Source organism: Heterocephalus glaber, unplaced genomic scaffold (genome assembly GCF_053883595.1).
Source record: "Heterocephalus glaber isolate CG9 unplaced genomic scaffold, H.glaber_assembly_v1.0 deba00001538, whole genome shotgun sequence".
In the NCBI taxonomy this organism is placed as follows: domain Eukaryota; kingdom Metazoa; phylum Chordata; class Mammalia; order Rodentia; family Bathyergidae; genus Heterocephalus; species Heterocephalus glaber.
Window position 1 is genome coordinate 21,166,204 of NW_028258333.1, and position 24,027 is coordinate 21,190,230.

Below are 24,027 nucleotides of genomic sequence, written 5' to 3' on the forward strand. Positions count from 1 at the left end.
CTCACTCCAGAAAGAATGGCTGCTATCATGAAATCAACCAATAACAAATGCTGGCAGGGCTGTGGGGAAAGAGGAACACTGCTCCACTGCTGGTGGGAGTGTAGACTGGTGCAAGCACTGTGGAAATCTCTATGGAGATACCTCAAAGAACTAGGACTGGAAGTCCCATTTGACCCCACTGTTCCACTGCTGGGGATCTTCCCCAAAGAATTAAAAGAATCATACCACAGAGATATATGTGCACCCATGTTCATTGCAGCACAATTTGTAATAGCTAAAACTTGGAAGCAGCCCAATTGCCCATCAATTGGAGACCAGATAAAGAAAATGTGTTGTTGTTTTTTTTATAAAATGGAGTACTACTCAGCCATAAAATAGAGAGATTAGAGACATTTCTCGTTAAATGGATACACATTGAGGAGATACTCTTAAGTGAAATAAATAGGACACACATGTGTAAATACCGAATAGTTTCTGTAGTGTGCGAAACAAAGTGTAAATAAGGACTAAAAGGTATAATAGATAATGTGAAATAGGAAGAAATGAGGCAAAAGGGAAGGGGAAGTGGGAGGTGTAGGGGAAAGGGAAAAAGGGAATGGAATTAATATCAGAAAATGAAAAAATGGAAACAAAGTCTTTGTAAATAGGGAGGGATGGAGGGGTTGAAGGAAGGGCAGGGGAAGGGGGAAAAATAAGAACCAAGAGAAATTATGTAAAGGTGCAAATTTCCAATGATGAATGTCATTATATTATATACCTAAACTGTACCAATAAAATAAAATTTAAAAAATAAAAAAATAAAGAAATATCAGAGGAGGACATATTTTACATGTTTTAGTTTATATAATTTCCAGTCTTAAGAACTAAAAGACAAGCCAGAGAAAAAGTATTAATTTGAGCCACACGTGGAGTCAGTTATTTTTTTTTTTTAATTGTGAAGAGAAATCCAAAATATCTACTGCTGTTAGTGACTTGGCTGAACAGAAACATGTGGATGCTGAGAGTGGACTTACAGAAAGGCACAATCCATGGCCATGTAATTTTTCATTATTTCACATTTATCACTTGACACTTGGGAATTCTCATAGTGTACTTCTTGTTGGAAATACTTTCCTCCCAAGAATGCAGGTACAAATTTAGAGGGGATTTCTATACAATTGGGTCAGAAACAGGAGGACTTCCCAAAAAGCATGAATTCAGTCAGATCCTAAAATAGAGGGAGCAAGATCTTAAGTCCTGAAGACAAAATGTCAAACAATTTAAGGGATTCCTCTGGCCAAACAAACATTTATTAACTACATTCCATGTGCCTTGCTATAAGCACAGCACGGACCCAAACAAGGTCCTTGTCCTCACAGCCTTGTATACTACAGGGGAAGTGGAACAATAAGCCAGGGTTGGCGGGGTGGGGTGGGGTGTGTGGGTGTGGGTGTATAGGAGAGAACTGCAATTGGCAGAAAGGGCTAGGAAGGAATGCTCAAGAAATACAGTAGAGAGTGGTCAGAGGAACAGATCTGCCATTTCAGGTCTGGGAAGAGCTCTCTGGGGAGTCCTTCTTGGAACTGAGAACTAAAGATGAAAAGGGTGAAGACTCAGGGAATCCTGCTGCAGACAGAGGGAACAGCAAATAGCAAGGCCCAAAGGAGGAAGAGCATTTGGTGTGCACAGAGAAAACAACGCTGGCTAGAGCCCAGTGAGCAAGGAAGAAGTTGGTGGGAGAAGAATTTGGAGGAGCAGCCAGTGCCCAGATCTTCCAGTGGCCGAGGTGAGGAGTTTGGAGTTGATTTCTGAGCATAATTGCAAGCCGTTGAAAGGTTTGAAGTGATAACCTGATTTATGGTATTTAAGTTAATTTGGCTTTGAGGATGAGCCTGGAGAAGAGAGGAAGCAGGTACTGGGGGGGTGGGTAACTGCAGTAGTCAGACAAGACTGGAAATGGAGGAGTGGATTCCTTGGGAGCAGCCACACAGCCATGGAAATCTGTTCAACCAACAGCAAAGCAATTAGTGTATCTGAATCTACACCCTGGCTCAATTGGCTGCCTGGCTTCTGATCCAAAGTCTCTATTGCTGAAACACCAGGCTTTTTCCTGACAATTTCTCAGAATCTGAATGTTGGTACCATATATCTGGAAGAGATTGGCTGGTAACTGTCAAGAGAAGCCATTAATGGGAATAACAGATAAAGTACAACCACAGTCCAATCATGTCTCCAGGGAGGAAAATTCTAGAAGCTCAAGGAGTCAGGGAGGAGAGTATCTTAGGGCCCCCAGGATGGATATCCACAATGTGAAGTTCTGAGGTCAACATGTAGATTAGAATCCACATGAGGGATCTCTGTACAATGTTCAGGGGGCAAACAATGGTAGGATCTAAAGAGGCAGTGCATTTGAGCTCATGCAGAAATGACTGAATCACTAATACTTTCAGGCTGGGGATGCAGCTCTGTAGTAGAGCACTTGCCTAGCATGCATGAGGCCCTGGGTTCAATTCTCAGGCACCAGCATCCCAAAATGAAGCTGACACTAATGATATCCTCATTTTTCTTTTAAAATTAACTTTAAATTATTTTTACTAGTTTGTAGAATCTTCAGAGACACTAGTAAGATTTGCATGGTAAAATTTTAATTCATTTTTGTATTTTGAATATATTTTACCAAAGCCTTATTCCATCACAGGCTGGTAAATTTACTTGACAACATAATATAAAGGAAAAAATGTAAGTTTTGGAGTCCAAGAGGAATTTGTTCAAATCCTGTATCAGCTATATCCTGGCCCTACTATCTTAGTCAAGTCACTTGAACTCCCTTAGTTTCAGTTTTCACATCTGTGTAATGGGAGTTTTAAGAAGTGTGGGTAGTAGTTATAATATGCCTGGCTCCTACTAGATACTTCATAAAGACAAGAATTGTAATTAGAGGATAAAGGAAACATACTATTTTCTCATATCAACTTACATAAAAAGAAATGTAATCTCTTCTCTCCAGCCACAGGTTCTATCAAGTCCTGACATACACAGGAGTTTACACAAAAGATGGACTGATTGAAAGTAGCTGAGCGCCAACCCCTCCGTGTATCTCACCACTCAAAGCACCACTCGCAAAGTTTCAGGAGCGGCCACTTCATCACATCCATCAATCATTTTCTACCTTCCCTTTTGAGGTTATGGGTGGAAACTATTAGAGTTAGGAAGATGACTGAAATATTTTTCCCCAGTCATGAAGTTATATCAATGCAAAAGCTCCAAGAACATTCAGCAGCCTCAAAGTTCACCACCGTGGTGAACATATTTTGAACATATTTTCTTTTAAAGCATAAATGAAGATGGTTCTTTAAATTTAACTTCCCTCTGAGCCCAAAAACGAAAAATTCCAGCCTGTCACTGATCTCTTACAAAATTTGGAAGAAGTTGCCTCCTTTTTATAGTCAGGATTCATATAAAACAACACAACTCTGCTCTTGTCCCTTTGTTTGCTCCATGTTTGGTTATAATTAAGTGTTTCTTTCTTGAGGTTTCTTATCCACAAAGCCTCCCTGTACAAAAAGAGTTACCAGAGCTTTGTTTCTGCCTTTGCAAAGCAACAAAGATGTTTCCCCCAACACCACCTCTGTCTGAACATTTAGTCACAGACACAACAGTTACACTGGGCCCCACTTTCCAATAATACTTTGATATTTCTTCCAATATCTCAGTGTGCAAGACAGGAAAACTTCATTGTAACTTTTTGAGTTGCTGATGTTTGTTTATTTGATTGATAACAATAACTGGCATTTCCTTCTGCAGCATTCCTATTTTAGGTCAGGCCATGGAAGGTAGAGCAGTATGTGGAGGGAGGAGTGTTGCGAGAAAAGAAAATATCAGAGATAACTTTGAATTTTGAAAGTTTGAAAAACAGAGGAGAGAAAAAAGGTACTTTCATTAAGTAGACTAAAAATCAAGATTTGTGAGACGTTAGGTATTTTCCTCATTTAAGGGAACTATAAACATTCAGGGTATAAGTGACTTGAGTTAGGTTTTGGAGCAAGGGAATCTTGATTTCCTCTTGCGGCCTTCCTTACAGAATAGCGAGGACCACCAACAGTTTAAGGATGCTGGTTCCTTGCCTAGGCCTATCCTGTAAAAAAGAACAGGAGCCCAAAAGAGGAGACTGGAAGCCTCAAGATGATCCAGGCTTTTCTCACAACGTGAGAAAATCATGGCCCCAAATTAGGGTATACAGGCAACCCGGGAAACCTTTTTTTTTTATGTATATATACACTGAGAATTAAACACAAGGCCTTCCCACTGAGCTACATTCTTTTTATGAACTGCCCTTTTTACTTTTTATTTTGAGACAAAGTCTTGCTAAATTACCCGTGCTGGAATCAAACTTGTGATCCTCCTGTTTTAGATTCCTAGGATGCTGGGATTACAGGTGCTAGCCACCATGCCTGTCAGGCAATCATTTAAATGGTAGGATGTTAGAGACCCTGAAAAGCAGCCTGGCTTAAAATGTCCCCATGGCAGCCTGAAATTTGTACCAACACCTTTCTGTGAGGTACTTTATTTTAACCCTTCTAAAAGGCCACCAGGTACGTGGGAGGCATTAATCCCAATGTCATTATCACCCATTAGAATATTAGTATGACTTGGTTTTCCACACTAGGAATGCTATGGGCTAAATTTTTGTGTTCCTTCAAAGTTCATAATATGATGGTATTCATAATATGATGGGAAGCGATCAGGTCATGAGGGTGGAGCCCTCATGAGTGGGATTCATGCCTTTAGAAGATGAGACACAAAAGGGATGATTGTTCTCTCTCTGCCATGTAAGGACAGAGCAAGAAGGTCTAGAAAATATACTCAAGAAAACAAAGAGGACACCACACATGAAGGTGAAAATTCAGAGATGCATAGTGTATTAGGTCAGGGAGGGGTGTTTAGTTGTCTTCAGAGAAAGAGGTGGAAAATGGTTAAGAAAGGCTTCTTGGATGAGCTGATAGTGAGCCAAGCCAAGTTATTTTCTGCAGCAAAGACTACCAGTGATTCAGACTTTTACTGATTCAGAGATGCACTTTCATTTCCATGCTGCAACATCTCTGAAACTAGAATTTGCATTATAATCAATGGAGATTTATAATACCTGTGGGCCAAGCTGCCGTGAGTAATTGTCATCAACAGCACAGGAACAATTGTTCATTTTGTCTTCAATACATTTTAAGTATTTAGAATGTTAGTACTAAACATGTGAAATTTAGTCACCATTTACAATGACTTTAAGGAAATTACCTATGATTTGGTGTTACCAGCAAAAAGTTATTGTCTACACAGAAAAGCTTGGGAATAGTGTAAAATGGCTTATATTGGACATTAAGAAGGCAGGTATTTATCACTGGAGGAATGGCCACAGTTCTGTGATATTTTTTACAGGGAAAGAAGATACCCACAAGTAAATGAACCTGTATTACATTTGGTTACTAAAATGCAAAATAATAATAAAAATAATAATAATAATTGCCCATCACACACTACACAACACAGGGAAAGCAGGATAAATGCTAAACTGAGATGAAAAAACACAAAGAATATCAAATGAGTAAAGGCTGGTGCTACAGGCTTCCTGCAGAATACAAAATTATGTTTATAGCGTCAGTTCACAGTTTAATAGGCAAAGTGGAGGATTTTTCTTTTCTCTATTGATGCTAAATGATATAATGTAATATTTAGTTGCAAGGGACATAAACCCACTCACTTTAGCTCAGACCAAAGACAATGATGTACTAGAGCCAGCTCATAGCTCCCAAAAGGCAAATGTTGATACCCTTGACCACATTCAGTGACATCACAATAGTTTACAATATACTATGGTGGGAATAGTTTTACACCTTGGAAAGTGGAAAATGCCACAAATCAGGTCTTTGTTTGCTTAATTTTTAAAAACTAATTTAGCAGCACACCATGCCAAATGTGGAATCTGTAGATTATATAGAAATATCTGTGCAAAACTTGCTGGATTTGGAAACAGATAATGTAAAGTTATTAAGAACAAAAGCACCTTTTTGTGGTATTTTATTTCCTCTTAATCTTTTTGAAACCATGGAGCTTTTTATCTCCTTTAGATCCACACATCTCTTCATTCTTCTCTGTCTGAAGGATCATAGGCACCTCTGGAACAATCAGGTTTGGGTAAAGTCATATAGTAAGAAGGCCTACATTTCTGAGACTGTGGCTGGCACAGGTTCTCAAAGGGGGGATATAAAATGATGATTCACTCAAGTTCACTCTTAAATGCAGTTGTTAAGAGCAAAAATTGAGATGGAAGGGGATTCAAACAAGCAACTACAAATACAAAGGCATTTATGGTTGCCAGAGGAAAAAGCAGAAAGTGGGCATGGAAGCAGATGAGGCTGAGGACATGGGCAAAGGCCAGGCAACAAAACTTGCACATTGAGGAGCTCAAATTTTATTCTGGACTTGATAGGATCTCAAAGGCCAAAGGTATCAACGCTGGGACAGCTTAAGTCTGGGTAGCTCTCAGTAGGCCCTCAGCGTCCTGGGATGGACCCGAGGCAATCTAAAACTAGAATGTCAGATGTACCATTGACTGACCCCTCCCATGGCTGGACATGTCACTTATTCTCCTGCAACCTCTGTTTCTTCATCTGCAAAGTGGAGATGAATAATATCTATCATCTTGCACCTCAAAGGACTGTTGGGCAGACAAATGATAGCATCTATGTGAAAACTTTTAGGATTATAAAACATGCTCCCAGTATAAGGGGTTTACTCATCTGGAAAATGCGGGGATTGGTTTAGATGGCATCTAATGTTCTTCTCATCCTAAAATTCTGTAACTCTGTCATTACCCTCATTATCTGATGATCATGATAAAATTCTAGGTTTTATGGACCTGAAACACCACTCTCTCATCTCGCCAAGAAACCTTAAGTGAAGCTCTTGAGCTGGGAAATACCACTTTCTGGGTGGTTGTTTCCACAGAAACACCAAGAACCATAAAGTTACATGGGAATGTGGACTGTTTGAGTGTGCATAGGAAAAGGAAATTGATTTACAAACCAGGAATAGAACCAAACCTCTAAAAAGAACAAAGGTTTTCTTTCTGTACATTACATGTAAATATGTAACCTAATCCCCCACTTGGTAACCTCTCTGCTTTTTATAATATTACATATTATACTACAACTAAATGCCAAATGATTTAACAGTGGTTTTCAAAAACTGTGTATAAAGCTTAGAGGTTAAGAATGATGAAGTCTAGAGATTTTTTTCATTTCTAAGTTGCCCTTCAACTACAGGGTTTCATGTTCAGAAACTCTCTTGTGTTTTAGGAAGGAAAAAAGGAAACATAACCCTTTTCCTAGAAATATTTCATTAAAAGTGATGCAGTAAATGATCAGTAATAGACTGGAACCATTGTGGACTCTCACAAAGTGTCAGGCACTGGGCTGATGGTTTTACTTGCATCTGCTCCTTTAGTCTTCACAAAACCCCTCATGAGGTTGGTTCTCTTCTTGGCCCCATTTTACAGATGGGAAACTGAGGATCAGGCAGGCCAATTGGCTTGCTCAGGGTCTCATAGCCAGCAAGTGGAGATGCTGGGATTCAAAACCACCTTGTTATCACCTTGCCTCTTGTTTGTCTCTGCTTAATATGATTTCTTAAACATTGTTTTCCAAAGCATAAGATAACCCTGTGATATACATACATGGATAGGAGGGTATGGTAAGGACCTGAATAGAAATAGTGTCTCTGTGATAGTGAATTTGTAACAGTAAAAATGAAAGGCATCCTCAATATTCTTAACAGAAACAATCAGTGCACTCCACAAGAACCACCCTGATGCATCAGAAGCATCACATTTCAGGAAAGGCTAAGACTTTCAAAAAGTTTTGCCCCACAAACACCAAACATAGTCAGCTTCCTCACTGCAGATAGCAAGGACTTGAGAGAAGACAAAATATCATTTGCAGCTGTTTCTCCCTATTGTTCAGAGTGGTAAAACTTGTGGGAAGTAAGACCCTGTAGAAAAGATTCTCTCCCCATTTTCTAAGCAAACCCTTCAATCAAATATCTTTTTTAAAAATGCCTTTATACAGACTTTAAAAATATAATCAAAGAAAACCAAAAAGTTGTATTAGAATCTTCTTTTCTTTGGTTAACCATAAATGTTTATGAGGCACAGAAGTTCACAAAGGGGAGGAAATAATAATACAGCTCAATAATAGACTCCTATTTGTAGAATGTAATTACATGCAAAGAGATCAAGTGGTATGCGTTTATTGAGTGTTTACAAAGTGCCTGAGTGGGCTAAAAAAAAATCAGGGAACTAAGATCTTAATTATCAGATTTCTGGGAACCAAACTTGGTAAAAACAAAGAAGCAAAGAATTCTATCTGAACTGTGCAAGCAAAGCTGCCTAACAGTAAAAAGGAACATTAAAGCAACGGAGAATTGAGAAGCCACCCCTCTTTTGCCAAGTAAAGCCATTAGCCCAGTGCCTGATACTCTTTCCAAGCTTGTCTTTGGTATTCCTTCCCTCATTAGCAGAGAAACATCCTCTGCAAAATTCTCTTGCCATCTCAAGAGATGTAGTGGTGGGCTCCCATGCATCTCTGCCTAGGAGCTGAGGATGCAAAGAGGACCTGGACCCCTTGATGAGCTAAGATTTTAACCAGTACTTATACAAGTCCTATCACTGACCTACTCTTTCTACCTCCCAAGGCAAAATAAGCTATGATAGTAAGTCATTCACACTGATGAATGGATTGGTCATTTACAGATCCTACAAAGCTCATTCACCCTAAATGTGACTTTTACCATGTTTTTGCATTTTAAGTCTGTTTTCTTCCAATTATGGGGAATGAGTTTTAGAGTCAATAAGAAAGTTTGGGGAGGAGGAAGGAGTTATGGTTTGGATCTTAAATGTCCTTCCAAAACTCATGTGTTTAAAGTTAAAGTTTAGTTGTCAGCCTGTGGTACTATTGGGAGGTGATGTGATTTTTAGGAGGTGGGGCTCCTCTCTCTCTCTCTCTCTCTCCCCCTCTCCTCTCTCCTTCTTTCATCTCTCCCTCTCTTTCTTTTTCTTCCCTGGCTCCCATGAGGTGAACAGCTTTGGTCTACCATGTACTTCTGCTATGATTTATTTTCTCATAGAAGGCCAAAAAGCAATGAGTCATGTAACCACGATTGAAATCTTTGAAACCATGAGCCAAAAATAAATCTTTCCTCCTTTTAAGTTGATTATCTCAAGTATTTTGTTATAGTAACAGATATCTGGCTAACACAGAAGGTGAACATAGAAACCCCTCTTTCTTGCTTATCTAGGTGGCCCTAAGAGTCACAGCTGGAAAGTTACCACTTCAGAGGGCCTTTCTGTGACACTGGCTCTTACATATGGTTTATTTTATTCATGGCACTTATTATTATAAGACATTATGTTGTATATTTATTTATTGTTTGTCTTCATGCACTTTCCTCTAAGCACTGTGAGAGTAATGACCTAGTGTAATGATTGGGAAGCTTGTGTCCTTCCAGAATTCATGTTGAAACTTAATCCCTAATGCAGAAGTATGAAAAGTGGGGCCTTCAAGTGATAGATGATGAGAGCTCTGCCCTCATGAATGGAATTGGTGCTCTTATAAAAAGGCTCAAGGCAACTTGTGCTCCCAGCTTTTCTGCCGTATGTGGCAGTATTTTGGAACAAGAAGGTACTGTTTTGGAAAGCAGAGAGCAGCCCTCACAAGACACCAAATCTTCTGGTGACTTAATCTAAGACCTTCTAGCCCCCAGAACTGTGAGAAACAAATTTCTGTTGCTTATAAATTATACAGTCTGGGATATTTTGTTATAGCAGCGGGAATAGACTAACACAAATTTTCAGCTTTGCTTTCTACTCTGTCCAGGTAATCTGACACTCTGGCTAGAACATAGGAGGTTATCAGAGAATCATTACTGAATGAACAAATGAATGCATGAGCAGATGAACAAATGACTATATTTGACAACTTGATTGAGTTCCTTAAGAGGGGTTGACAGAGATTCGGAGATCTGATGGGTTAGATGTTGAACTTTATGCCACAGGTCAAGGGTAAGCAAACTGTGAGCAAGCTGTCTGTTTTAATAAGATTTATTAGAACACAGTTACATCCATTAGTTTGCTCATTATCTGTGGCCACTTTGATATTCAAGGGCAACTGAATAGTTGAAACAGAGCCATATGGTCTGCAATCTGAAAATATTTGTGATTTGGCTCTTTTAGAAAAACTTTATTGACCCACACCTGAGACTTCCCTTAGGGAAGGTGAAGTGAAACTGCTAGATGCAGAGAATGTACAAGCTGTTGAAAATTAAGCTAGTGCCTTATCCTCATTAAAAATGTTTACCTCAAGTGCTTGCCTAGCATATACAAGGACCTGGGTTCAAACACTAACACCACCACCCCCCTCCCCCAAAAATGTTATCCCCTGCATTTATATACACTATTTTTTCAAAATAGTTTTGATTAAAACTTTTTTACATCATGTATTTAATGTCTTTAAAAGTATCTATCTGTCATAGTAGTTAAGACAAGCTGTGTTGTATTGCAGTCACACACAACTGGAAATCTCAACTTCTTAACATGATCATGTTGATTTGTTGCTCATATTCCTTTTCTCATGTAGGTTAACTGGAGCTGTTCACAGTATAGTCCCTCAGGAAGCCAAGACTGATGGAGACCTATTTGTATTCTACTCCCTTGATTTCCAGAAATGGGTTTGGAGGTTGAGACTACAGTAAACCACACAAGAGTGTGAGTTTCTACCTGGAAATAACAGATGTCACTCTCCTCACATTTCATTGCCCAAAGCAAGAATTACAGTTTAACAGGGTAAGGACACACAGTATAATCTTCCCACAGACATTGATTAGCATTGAGTATATGGAGGAAAGTCATAAGTATTTATAATTAATCTTTCAGTAGTTAGGAGGAAAATTACTGCATTAGGCATGCATACTATGTATAGCAACCCTTAGTAGGTGATATTTAAGCAACAATGAGGGACTCCTTTCCTAAATCCGACCCCCTGAAGTACCTTGAAATACCAGTCTCTAGAACTATTATTTAAGAAATCAAAACCACTGAAATTTGAGTTAGGCTATAATGGTCTACCAGACATGTTACTAACTTTAATATTTAAAACTTTGTTGATAGCAAAAATAACCAAGCAAACAATATCAAAACAATACTCAGTAATTGAGAACACTTTGCATCACTCTATATTTGTCTAGAGTTCTCAAGGCCACAAAAGCTCTTCCTGTTTGAAGGGAGGGATTAGTGGGGGTTGTTTGTTTGTTGGTACCAGGGATCGAACTCAGGACCTTGTGCTTGCGAGGCAGGCACAGTGCTACTAAGCTAAATCCCCGTCCTAGGAAGGATTAGTTTTTTAAGATCTTTGTATATTCTAGATATCAGTCCTCTATCAGAAGAGTAACTAACAAAAATCTTATCCCATTCTGCCGGTTCTGTTTTTATTCTGCTGATGGTTTTCTTAGTTGTGCAGAAGCTTTTTAATTTGCTGTAATCCCATTTGTTGATTCTTGATATTATTTCTTATGCTTGGAGTTCTGTTCAGGAAGTCCCTTCCTGTGCTTAGAGCTTCAAATGTTTCTCCTATGTTACCTCTCAGCAGTTGCAAGCTTCCTGGCTTTGTATCTAGGTCTTTGAAATATTTTGATTTGATTTTAGAACAAGGTGAGTGATATGGATCTGGTTTTGATCTTCTCTGTGTGGATAGCCAGTTTTCCAGGCACCATTTGTTAAAGAGGCTACCTTTTCTCCAATATATGTTCTTGGCTCTTTGGTTAAAAAAAAAAATCAGGTGGTTGTAGGTTCATGGAGTAGTTTCTCTGTCTTCTGTTTTACTCCATTGATTTATAAGTTTAATGTGCCAGAATCACATTGTTTTCACTGCTATAGTTTTGCAGTATAACTTGAAATCTGATGTCTCAGTTATTTGCTCCTTGCTGGGACAAATTACTTGATATCTACAACTTGCAGGAGAAGAGGTTTATTTTTGGCTCACATTTTCAGTCCATGGTCAGCTGGTTCCAAGGTAGAAAAAGCATGGCAGAAATGCCCAGATAGGAGACTAGAAGAGCAAGAAGGTGCAGCTGAGAAACACAGAGTACTGCATAGGCTTTCTTGCCAAAAAACTCTTAGAAATGAAAAGATGCCTGAGGCAAAAGGGAGAGTTTTTCAGTTCCCTAGTGAGGTTGTCACATAAGTGCAGGAGCAGCACTGGAGGCTTGTTCATTGAGAAACTTTTGGGAGGATCTCTTGCGGCCTGTTGGGACAAAGATGTTCCCACACAGAGGGCTGCTAGACAATCTGCGTGCTCAGGCTCTTCCACCATGCCCTTCCTGTCTTGGAACCAGCCAACCATGGACTGAAAATGCAAGCCAAAATAAACTTCTCCTCCTTTAAGTTATGGATGTCAGATATCTTGCCTTAGCCATGAAGAAAGTGACTAAGTCATCGGGGAGTGTGATGTTTCCACAACGCTGTTCTTTTTGCTCAGGATTGTTTTAGCTATTCTGGGTCTACTCTGATTTAATATGAATTTCAGAATTGTTTTTTGTAGTTCTGAGAAGAATGTTGTTGGCATCTTAATAGAGATTGCATTAAATCTGTAGGTTACTTTTGGTAACACAGTCATCTAAAAATATTAGTTCTTCTGATCCAAGAATAAGGCATGTCTTTCCATTTTCTAATGTCTTCAATTTCTTTCTTCAGAGTTCTGTACTTTTCAGTGAAGTCTTTCACTTCCATGGTTAGGTTGACTCCTGGGTATTGCATTGTATTGTATTGTATTGCATTGTATGGTATTGTATTGTGGCTCTTGTGAATAAAATTGCTTTTCTGATTTTTTTTCTCAGTGGATTCATTACTGATGCACAGGAATGCTGTTGATTTATATGTGTTGATTTCATATCCTGTCACTTTGCTGAATTTGTTTATCAGATCTAGAAGTCTTCTGGTGGAGTTTTTCAGGTCTTCTCAGTAGACTTATATTTGCAAATAGGTATTATTGGACTTCTTCCTTTCCTATTCATATCCTTTTTATTTCTTTCTCTTTCCTGATTGCTGTGGCTAAAGTTCTGAATATTATATTGAACAGGAATGGCAAGAGAGGACACACTTGTCTCCTTCCCAATTTTAGCGGAAATGCATTCAGTATGATGTTGGCAGTGGAGTTGTCACATGTGGCTTTTATTAGTTTGAAGTAAAATCTTTCCATACCTATTTTCATCAGGGTGTTTATCCTGAAAGGATGTTAAATTCTGTGGAAATATTTTTCAGCATTTATTGAAATGATGCTGATGTGATTTTTTTTTTTTTTTTTTTTGGTACCGGGGATCGAACTTGGGTCCTTGCGCTTGCGCAGCAGGCGGTGAAACCACTGAGCTAAATCCCTGGCCCACTGATGTGATTTTTATCCTTGATTCCATTTATGTGGTATGTTACAGTTTTGATTTATGTATATTGTACTATCCTTGCATCCCTGGGATGAAACCAACTTGATCATGGATATGATCCTTAGCAATTAGGGAAAGATAAATCAAAACTACTTGGAGATTCCATCTTACCTCCATCATAATAAATAAAAAAAAAAGAATGCTGGTTGGTGAGGACGTAGTGAAAGAACAACACTCTTACATTGCTAGCAGGAATGTAAATGAGTACAATCACTATGGAAATCGGTGTAGAAATTCCTCGACAAACTAAATATAGAATGCCATTTGAGGGGCTGGGGTGTAGTTCAGTGGTAGAGTGATTGCCCAGTATGCTTAAGCCCTGGGTTTGATCTTCAGCACTTTGGAGACTGGGCGAGGTGGTAGAGGGGAGAGGGAAGAGAAAGGTACCATTTGATCCAGCTGTACCCTTTCTGGGCATAGTCCCAGAAGAATTAAAACAACATACTATAGCGATATATGCATACCTATGTTTTCAGCAGCACAATCACAATAGTTATGCTCTGGAAACAGCATAGATACCCATCAACAGGTGATTGGATAAAGAAAATGTGGTATACATACACAATGAAATATTATTCAGTCACACAAAAAAAGAAACCATGTCATTTGCAGCAATGGATGGAACTCAAGACCATCATGCTAAGAGAAATAAGCTAGACTCAGAAAGTTAAATGTCATTATTTTCTCTTATATGAGAAACCTTAAATAAATAAATAAATAAATAAATAAATAAATAAGAGATGCCAGGGAATTAGAAGTTAGACTTTGGGAGTTGAGAAAGGAGATTGTGGGGGGTAGGAAGGAAAGAGAGAAAAGGGTAATAGGATTTAAGATATGTTAAGTGAAATCATTGAAAAAATAAAACATTTTAATAGAAAAAAGAGGATATTTAAAAGAAAGCACTCCCTGCATCTAGCTACAGCAGGAATTCTTCGAATTCCTTTGTATAACTTCAGCATGCCTATAGTATACAAAATAAGAAATGTCTGTTCCCTAAAGTTTCCATATCAGGGTGCAGAACTGTCTGACCTGAGCTTTTAACATCTTATTCATCTCACTCCTAGAAATCAGTGCAGGGCCAAGAGCCAGGCAAGTGAACATGTGGAGCATGTGTGAGGTCAGGCATGGAGGTCGTGGCACGGCTGGGGAAAATTTGTCTTCTGCTTTTAGGGAGCCCTGGGCAAAAAAAAGCACAAGGAGGGATTGTCTAGAAGAACAGGGGGAAACCCTGCTTAATGGTCAGGCTAATTACTGACCTTGGTATGGTCATGGTCAGCTGGTGTGACTGACCTTTTACTTGCTAGTACAAAGCAGCATGTGGGTCTCCTAGAGGAGTTGGAAGGGAGTGCCTCAATCTGTTTGGCCAGTTGATCCCAGTTATCCAGATGAATTTAAATTTGGGAAAGTAAAAGCCTCATATTCAGTAACAAAAATCAGAGCCTTTGAATCAGTATGTGAAGGAAGCTGTGTATCAAAAAGAGAAAAGTGGGCAATCTTAGTCAGCTGGACCAAACTAAGCACGTTGAAGTACCATAGACTAGATGGCTTCAACAACAGGCATTGATTTTTCTCAAGGTCTGGAGGCTGGAAATCCAAGACCACAGTGCCAGCTGGGTTAATTCCTCTGAGGCTCCTCTCCTTGGCCATTTCCTTGCTGCCTCTTCATGTGATCATCCCTCTGTGAAAGCCTACCCTTGCTGTCTCAGGGTGCTCTAATCTCCTCTTCTTATAAAAACACCATTCAGATTGGATTAGCATCCTCCTAACATCCTCATTTTACCTTAGTTATCTTTTTAAAGGCCTTTTCCCAGAGAAGTCACATCTGAATTACTGGGACTTAGGATTTTAACATATGAATTGGGGCTAGGGGAGATAAGATTCAGACTATAACCTGGATTCCTCAGTACTTAATTGAAGTCAGGCATGGTGGTGCACACCTGTAATCCCAGCACTCTGGGAGACTGAGGCAGGAGGATGGAAAGTCTGAGCCCAGTCTAGGCAACTTAGTGACTTAGTGAGATCCTGTATCAAAGTTAAAAAACAAAAACAAAAAAACAGAGCTCAGTGCAAAGGCTATGAATTGATTCCCCATTACTATAAATAGTAACAATAACAACAACAAAAATAATTGAAACTTCTCATCTTGCCTACAAATCGACAAAGAGCATCACACATGACTGCCCTGAGCTTCCTAATCTCACAAATCTCCTCCACTAGATCCATACTGACACTGGTGTTTGTGCCTCTGTGTGCCTGTGTGTTAACATAAATATGTGTGATTTTGATGTGTTGTCTAAAAAAAACACTATACAAAGGGACAAACTGCAAAATGAAAGCCTATAGTCTAGATACAAAAATATAGCATTGTCTAACCCATCCTTTTCCATTTAGGCTCTTTCTAGAGCCTAAATAATTTTAATGATGTTGGCAATGCCATGAGATATTGGTTCAGCATGGTGCACAATTTTTATGACCATGGAGATTTGCATAATAGAGGAAGATATAAAGAATCCTCTGAAGGGCTAAGGCGCTCCCAGAACATGATGATGTCTTCCCATTTTCCTCTGAAAAAATCTGTACTTTGCACTTAGACTTGTGTGATAGTTTAGCAGAGTACATAATTCAAGGGTGACTTATTTTCTTTTAGTACTTTGAATTGTTTCCATGGATTCTAGATTCTCTTGTTGCTGTTGAAAAGAGGTAAACCTAACTGTTATTCTTTCTTAGGTAATGTCACCTTTTTAATCTGGTTCTTTTTTATAATCTTCTCTCTGTCTTTAATCTTCTAAAGTATCATTTGTAGAATGTATTTATTTTTATTTATCTTGCTTGAGATTTGATGTACTTCACCAATCTGAGAAATCATGTCTCATTAATTCTGAAGATTCATGTCTTTCATTATTGTCTTGAACATTGAATTTACTTTTGTCTATTCTTTCCTTCTAGAATTGAATACCTATGTTTCCCTCCATGTCTTTTAGCCTGAATTTCATAGTTTCCATTTCGTTATCTTCTCTCCATACACCATTATGAGATGATTCTTCTGCTCTTTTATCCAATTTACTAATTGTGTTAGACTATTTATTTTGCTATCACAGAATACTTGAGACAGGTGATTTATCGTGAATAGAAATTTGTTTCTTATAGTTCTGGAAGCTGGAATGTGCAAGATCAAGGTACTGGGCTTTCTTGTAGTGTTCTTAGATGTCAAAGAGACAGAGGACCCAAAAGGTGAACTCTGTGTCTTCACATAGCAGGGAGGCAGAAGAGACTCTACTCCTGTGAGTCCTTTTTATTGCATCATTAATTCACTCATGAGGATGGATTCCTCATGATCTATGTACAGTGGACCCTTGACTTACGAACTCAATTCATTCCTGAGGGCTGGTTGTAACTCAAGTTGGTCAATTGAAGGCTCAGGCTCCTCTACACAGCCTTCAAAGTCTCTCTCCTGTATATAGGCAGATCTCAGTGTTCTCAGAGAGACATTGGGGCAGGATTTCTCAATTAACCCCACACAGGAAAGGAAGTTGAAATGTTCCTTCCAAAACTCTTTAAAGGTTAAATCTGTATCTGAGACCATCTGAAAGCAAAAGAGGTTGGTATTCAGGTCATAATTCAAGACTTTGGTTGTTAAGTAAAAACTAAAATTCTGATCATATCCCAAGTTGTTCATATGTCAGGCTGATTGTAACTCGAGAGTCCACTGTATCTTCTATTAGGCCCCATTTTCCACTGTTATTTCATTGGAGATTAAGTTTCCAACACATGAATTTTGGGGCACACATTCAGACCATAGCACTAAAACCATCTTTCCTTGTGATTTATCTGCCATTCAATCTAACCATTATATTTAAAATTTTAATTACATTATATTTTTCATTTCTAAAAATTCTATTTGGTTCTTTTTAATACTGCCTAATTATTCTTGAAGGTCTTTGTTCATTTCTTTTTGTGTTTATTTATAGGGCAAGGAGAGAGGCTGACAACTGAACTCAACCTTCAAGCATGGTAAGCACATGCTCTACCACTGAACTACATTCCTCATTTCTTACCATTGCATTTGTTACTTCATAAATAGTTTAACCACAATCATTTTACCTTCTGTATTAGATAATACTATGCTCCAAGTTCTTGAAATCTAATTCTGTTCTCTATTGTTTCTGCTGAGTCTAATTTATGATGGTTTATTTTCTATTGTTTGTAATTTTTTACCGATTATTTGTTTATATAAGCCCCTCTTAAAAATAGAACCTGGAGAGTCTGTCTGGAAGATACATCCTTCTACATCCCATGTGTTTTAAAGTGGTTGAAATTAGAAATAATTTTCCACCTAAGGTTTCATAGACCACAGAAGTAGTACAAGTGCTAAGCGCTCTGTGGTCAGCTTTGGGATTATAAATTCTTGAGAAGGTCTCATTAATGTTTTTCCTTTTCATTCCTTTGACCAACACCTGAGACAGCCACATTTCTTTATTGACTTCCGTCTTCCAGAGGATGATTTCTTTTTCCTAATCCAACTCTGTGCATGAGGATGTGTATGTCTGAGATCCTTAGGTCTTTCCTTTGTTTGGTTTTTCCACAGAGAACCAGTTTCCAAAGGTCAGTAGATACTTCAGGGTCTGCTGCAACTCTAGTTGACATATTTTCCTCCCTTGAAGTTCAAGTAAGTTTCACTGGAAATGACAAGGAAAAAACATACAAATTTATTAATGTACAAAAGCATCGGAGAAAGTCACATGACTGTGATTACCAGTAGCCCAGCATCATTTAAAAGTTTACCCCTTTCTCTACAGGACAGGGGGAGAATAGGGTATGTCAGGAAATAGTAAATATTCTTAGGGAAATTCAGTGAGCTAAGAGAACACACAAAGGCCTGGAACAAAGTCCACTGGACCCTCAGAACAGACAATAGATTGAAATGATTTGTTATGGGAGCAAAAGAGAGGAAAGTGGTGTGTGAAAGAAGTTTGACCAGGTGTGTTGACAGACTTCAATATTTCTTCCTGTAGTATGAATTTAGTTAATAGAAATTCAGAGAAGGGACCAGAGGTAATTGTTTTTTTCCTTGTGGACCAGACTCTAAGAAGACAAGGAGATACTAGAGGAAATCTTCCAATATTTGCTGCTCTCTAAATTCCTTTAACTTAAAATAATCCACCATTCCAGGCTGCCATATTTGGGGTGGCAGTACTTGGAGTCCTTCATTTTACAGCAACAGATAAACTCAATATCCGTTTTCTTCTTTTCTATTAGAACTCCACTTTTGTATGGTATATAATATGCATACCCATAAAAAATTTATATTTCCCTTCCTTCTTTTCAAATGTGTGTTCATATGACACAGTTTTCCTAGTAAATAAAGACACTGGAGGGAGTAAATAAAGACTCTGGAGATTCAGAGAATCTCCCAGAGGGGGCATACTTTGCTGCCTGTCCTTTCTTTCCCTTCTTCCTCCTTAGAACATAGACTTGATGCTATAGGTGGTAAGCTGTCTTATAAGGATAAGGAACTAAATCAAGAGAATCACAAAGATGTCAGCCTTGACATCCTTGAGCCTCTGTTCCAAAGCCAGTAACTTTTCAAAATATGAAGGAAATAAACTTTATTGTATTAAAGCTACTGTTATTGCATGAGAAGCAGAGAATTGGTATGGTAATAGTGTTTCAATTACCCATTCCTAGTGTGGAAGCTGTGTAGTATAGTAGTTCTCAACCCCGACTGTACATAAGAAGTCTCTGTGGGTGGGGAGAAGTTTCATTATATTCTGTACCTTCATAAAATGGCACATTTTCAAGGGCATAACTTGCCAGGTGACATGGCCTGGCAAAGCCACAGAATATAGTGCAGAAGAACTAGAGAGCAGTGTGAAGTCATTAGCTGCCTCTTTTTGTTGGCTGCTTATCCGTTGTAGAAAAGGTTTAAATTTATTCTTTTATCTCTGAAGGATTGATCATTTTTGTCTGTACATAAACTGACAATAAGCAAATTAGCTTATTTTAAAAAATCACAAATTTATTAACATGCAGAAAACCAGGAGTCAGACACAAAGAAGGGTTAGATACTGGAAACTTACACAGAGCTAAAGCAAAAGGAAGGATTTGGGCTTCTGGGGAGGGGAAGAGGCACAGATTATAGAAGGTTGGGGGAAGAGGCACGTAGAGTGCAAGGACTGTCCTGTTGTGCAGATGAAGTCTCCCAGGTAACTGTCACTTGTGGGCCTCTCTGTCTGGGCCAGGTGTCAGAGACTCAACCTCTTCTTCCGGTGAAAATAAATATCTTTCTTAGGAAGAAAGGGGAATACCAGACAGAGGAGAGTGGTTAGGCAATGTGGTTGGTCAGGGAGGAAGAATCAGGAACAGAAAGGAACATGGAATGTTCTTGTAATTTATGTTCATAAATACAAGCACATTACGTTGGAAGCAAATAGAAAGTCCTCTAAAGACTGACAGGTTAAATAAAAATGTTTTAAAATACTCCCCAGAAGTTCACAAAACAAACATGAGGCCCATTCATATTTCCACCTCTCCCTCTTTCTCCAGAACCCCGGTGATACCACCTGTACCACCGGGTTGGTGGTTCTGCAAACGCCACAGAATAAAGTCCCAACCCCAAGGATGAGCTTAGGAGAGGTTTAATTAAAATAAGGAGAAGGAGAATACCTCCTGGATTTCCAGAAGGGATCCTGAATGGGGGGTGGGGGTGGCCGCCTGCCCTTTCAATTTAGAATTACTTATAGGCAAGTAGGGTACCAAAATTGCTTAATTGTTTAGTGGTCACCTACCTATCACAGGTGGTCTGTGGATTTAAAATGACCAACTGGGACTCAGACTTTTAACCCAGTTCTTTGACATGTAGGGTTTACAGGAAACTGGGATCTCAGAAGGAACTGGTTCATTTACATTATGGTTTCCTCAAAATTCAGGAAATTAGTAGAGAGTGACTGCATCTCCTCTAGTAGGGGGTGGGCTGCATTCCATGGTCCCTGAGGAAGTTCATTCATTGTCCAAAGTCCTAGTTCACTGTCTATTCCTAATTTTTATCAGTATGGCTGGTCACCCCATTCTATCTCAGTCCCTTCCACTTATAAACTAATAAACTATTTTCTACATTGGGTCTTTGGGTGAGAAGTTTCCTAGGCTAATTCCATACCAACTCGCTTTGTTTTCTGTTTTTTTCCAAAGGGCTTCCAAAATTCCCTTCCCTGCTACATAACTCAAAAGGACAAATTGCCCTTTGAGTGACCAACAGTGCCCTTCATATCTTTAACACCAGAACCTTCACTCTGCCCTGTTACTGGCCTATTATTATGAAGCCAATTTGTCTTCTTCCCTTACATGTTCTCAGGCTCCTAGGAATCTGTGGAGGAAGTGGCCATGACCTTTCTTCCTGCTTCACTGGTTTCTGAGGACCTTCCGTCTCCTTGCACAGCTCTGTGGAAGGAATAGTTCGAACAGTCCTCGACTGGAATTTCTGACATGCATAGCACAACGACAAACTAAGCAACATGATAGCCATTTGGAGTATCTAAAACTGTTCCTTCTGAGAAGGGAGAGACCACCACCAAGACTGAACTTTTCATGATGATTATTTCCATGATTAGTTGCCTCATCCTCTCATGTCCAGTTCCCTGCCAAACCTGGGAGAAGAGATGAATATAAGGGTCATTTGTGAATAGAAGTGGCCTGATGCATGACAATAGAGTGACGGCTATAAGGACCACTTTCTGGAGTCGGGCAGCCAAACTGTGATTCTACTCTTTCGGTTCTACGATTTGGGCAATATTGTGGATCTCTTTGATACTTTTGTTTCCCCATAAGTAAAAACAGGATAATATAATGTCCACGTTGTTGTGCAGATTAAGAAAAACCTTGCAGCTACTAAATCGTCAATCCCTATTAACTTTTAAGCAGATAGTGTTGCACAGCAGTTAAGAATGAAAGCCCTGGAGCCAGACTGCCTTGGTTTCAATCCCAATACTGTCACTTACTGTGTGGTTTTTGGCAAGTTATTTATTCTCTCTATGTCCCAGTTCCCTCTTGTGCCCAAAGGGGATATGATATCCATTAGTACTGATGTAAGGATTTAATGACTCAACATATGGGTGGCTCAGGACAGCTCCAATTTTTGCCTTTTTCTTAGTATTCAGATTGGCTTAGCATTTGCAACTCCCCTTTAACTCTCAAAAGTGTCCCAGGTTGGACAGTTAAGTACATGATCACGTAGCTAATGTATATATCAGTGATGGTGAACCTTTTAGAGACCAGTGCTCAAATTGTAACCCAAAACCCAGTTATTTATTACAAAATGCCAACACTGTGATTAAACCTAAGTACTGAAGTTTTAGTTTAGAAAAAAACAACTCATACATTAATGTCTTCTGTCTTAAAAACAAATAAACACGTCATAGGTTCACCACCTCTGGTAAATACCATTTAGAAAATGGCCTGGTATAGAGTAGATGCTAAATGTGTGTTAGCTGCTAAAAGAAATATGATGTAAGCTATACAATAATTTTTAATTTTTCAGTAATCACATTTTTAAAAATAAGAAAACATATAGGTTAACAAATAGTGTTAATAATATCCCAAACATTAGTATTTCTATATGAAATATAGAAAGTATTAATGAAACTTTATTCAGGTTTTTATTCTTACTGACCCTGGAATCTGGTGTATTTTTCATATACTGTACCATATAGCACATTTCAATTGAGACTAGCAACATTTCCAGTGCCCAGTGGCCCTGTGTATGTCGTGGCTACCATATTGGGTGGCATGGCTCTAAGGATCTGCATTCCTCATGTGTGGTGATGGGCCAGAGTCTTAAGTCCTTCCAGGTCTGTACTTCCATGATTGAGATGTTCGTCTTCTCTGCCATAGTCTGCAAGGAGGCCACCGATATAGGGTTTTGGAGTCCATTTATTACCAAATATCATAGCTTTAATCTACTGAGTAGGTGGCTTCCTCGCAAGTGAGTATTTATAGGCTCCTTTATTGCTATGGTCTTACCAAATTACAAAAAGCAATAATAAAACTATTTCACTAATTTCTCCTGTGTTAGTCTCCTTCTACTGGGAAGAATCCACTGAAGAATTTTTTCTGTGACCATTTAGACTTGTGTGTTTGTAGGCTATTTCTCTCTAGCCTTACACTTGTGATCTTGTGTTTTTGTTTCATTTTCTGGACCAGATCTAATAACTTCATATTCCTCTAAGCCGCTCTGCTTCTAACTAGACCCCAAAGTACAGTTATATCCTGACTATACTGGTTAGCTTCCCGTCACTGTAAGAAAATACCTGATCTCATCACTGTGTAGAGTAAAGATTTACTTTAGTTTACAGTTTAGGAAGTTCCAGTCCATGATTGACTGGTCCTGTCATTTTTGGGTCTGTGGTGAGTCAACACATCCCGGCAAGAGAATGTGGCTGAGCAAAACCATTTACATTGTGGCCAGGAAGCAAAGAGGAAGAGGAAGAGACCGGGGTCCCACAGTCCCCTTCAAAGGCACACAATCCTAGGACCTAAAGGCTCCTACTAGGCCCCAGCTCTTAAAAAGTTCCACTGCCTCCCAATAGCACTACCCTGTGGATCAAGCCTTTAACACAGGGGCCTCTGTGGGACATTTGAGATTCAAACTATAGCACTGACCAAACACCAAATACAGTAGCAGGGTTTTAGTTCTTGTGTGGTAGCTAACTCTTTTTCCTTCTTCAGGGGCAGTTTTTTATTACCTTAATCTTAAAATATTCCTAATCTGGGGAAAATCAACAGTAATGAGCTATTGGGACAAGGAAGAAGGGATATGCTATTATTTAATTTCGAAAATGAAAGCTGAGCCCTAGCAATCAAAGAATTCTACTTACGGAGTCTTGCTAATTTCTGGATAGCAACGCCTTTGGAGTTGGTGTGACAAGACTGAACCACTAGAATGATTAGAGAACAATGCTTTGCCATAGATGACAGGATAATTTTGCTTGTGAAGGTTCTACAAACTGAAAATGGACTTAGTAAATGAACTGGAAAGTTCTCAGACACTATATAGTTTGATGTTTTCTTTTACTTATTAGGAAAGTGGGACCTGAAGAAGTTAAGGTCCTTGAAGTTCAAGTTGCAAGTAAGTAAAGGAGTCAGGACACCTGGTCTCTTGGATCTTAGTATTCACTATAATGACAGCAGATGCGGGTCTGTGGAGGTATTCACCAGGACATGGGACTTCAATTTAACCACATCCACAGAGTAGGTTCTTCACTATCATTGAAGCCAGTTGCTGGGCTTGTTAGTGAGAGGAATAAGCAGATTAGGTATAAAGAGGTACACACTCAGAGTGGGTGTGGGCATTCATAGGTGAGGTATATTATGATCTGGAGCTGGGGATATTTACCTGTTCTTGGGGTTGGAGATCTGCAGAATTTGTGAATCTATAGAAAATCCAGCCTCAACTTACAGGTGAAAGGCAATGGCCCATTTTATAAGTGAAAGACAAGGAAGGGCCTAGACATTGTAACTTTA

The 24,027-nt window shown here is 39.0% G+C and overlaps 1 long non-coding RNA gene across 1 annotated transcript; it reads left to right on the top strand.

Moving 5' to 3' along the window:
* The first annotated feature begins 1,416 nt into the window (after window positions 1–1,416).
* On the top strand, window positions 1,417–22,824 carry LOC110350073 (uncharacterized). The gene is made up of 4 exons (XR_002396374.2): window positions 1,417–1,765; window positions 10,662–10,867; window positions 17,484–17,526; window positions 20,864–22,824. It is a non-coding gene; the product is annotated as an uncharacterized LOC110350073 (long non-coding RNA).
* Window positions 22,825–24,027: the final 1,203 nt, after the last annotated feature.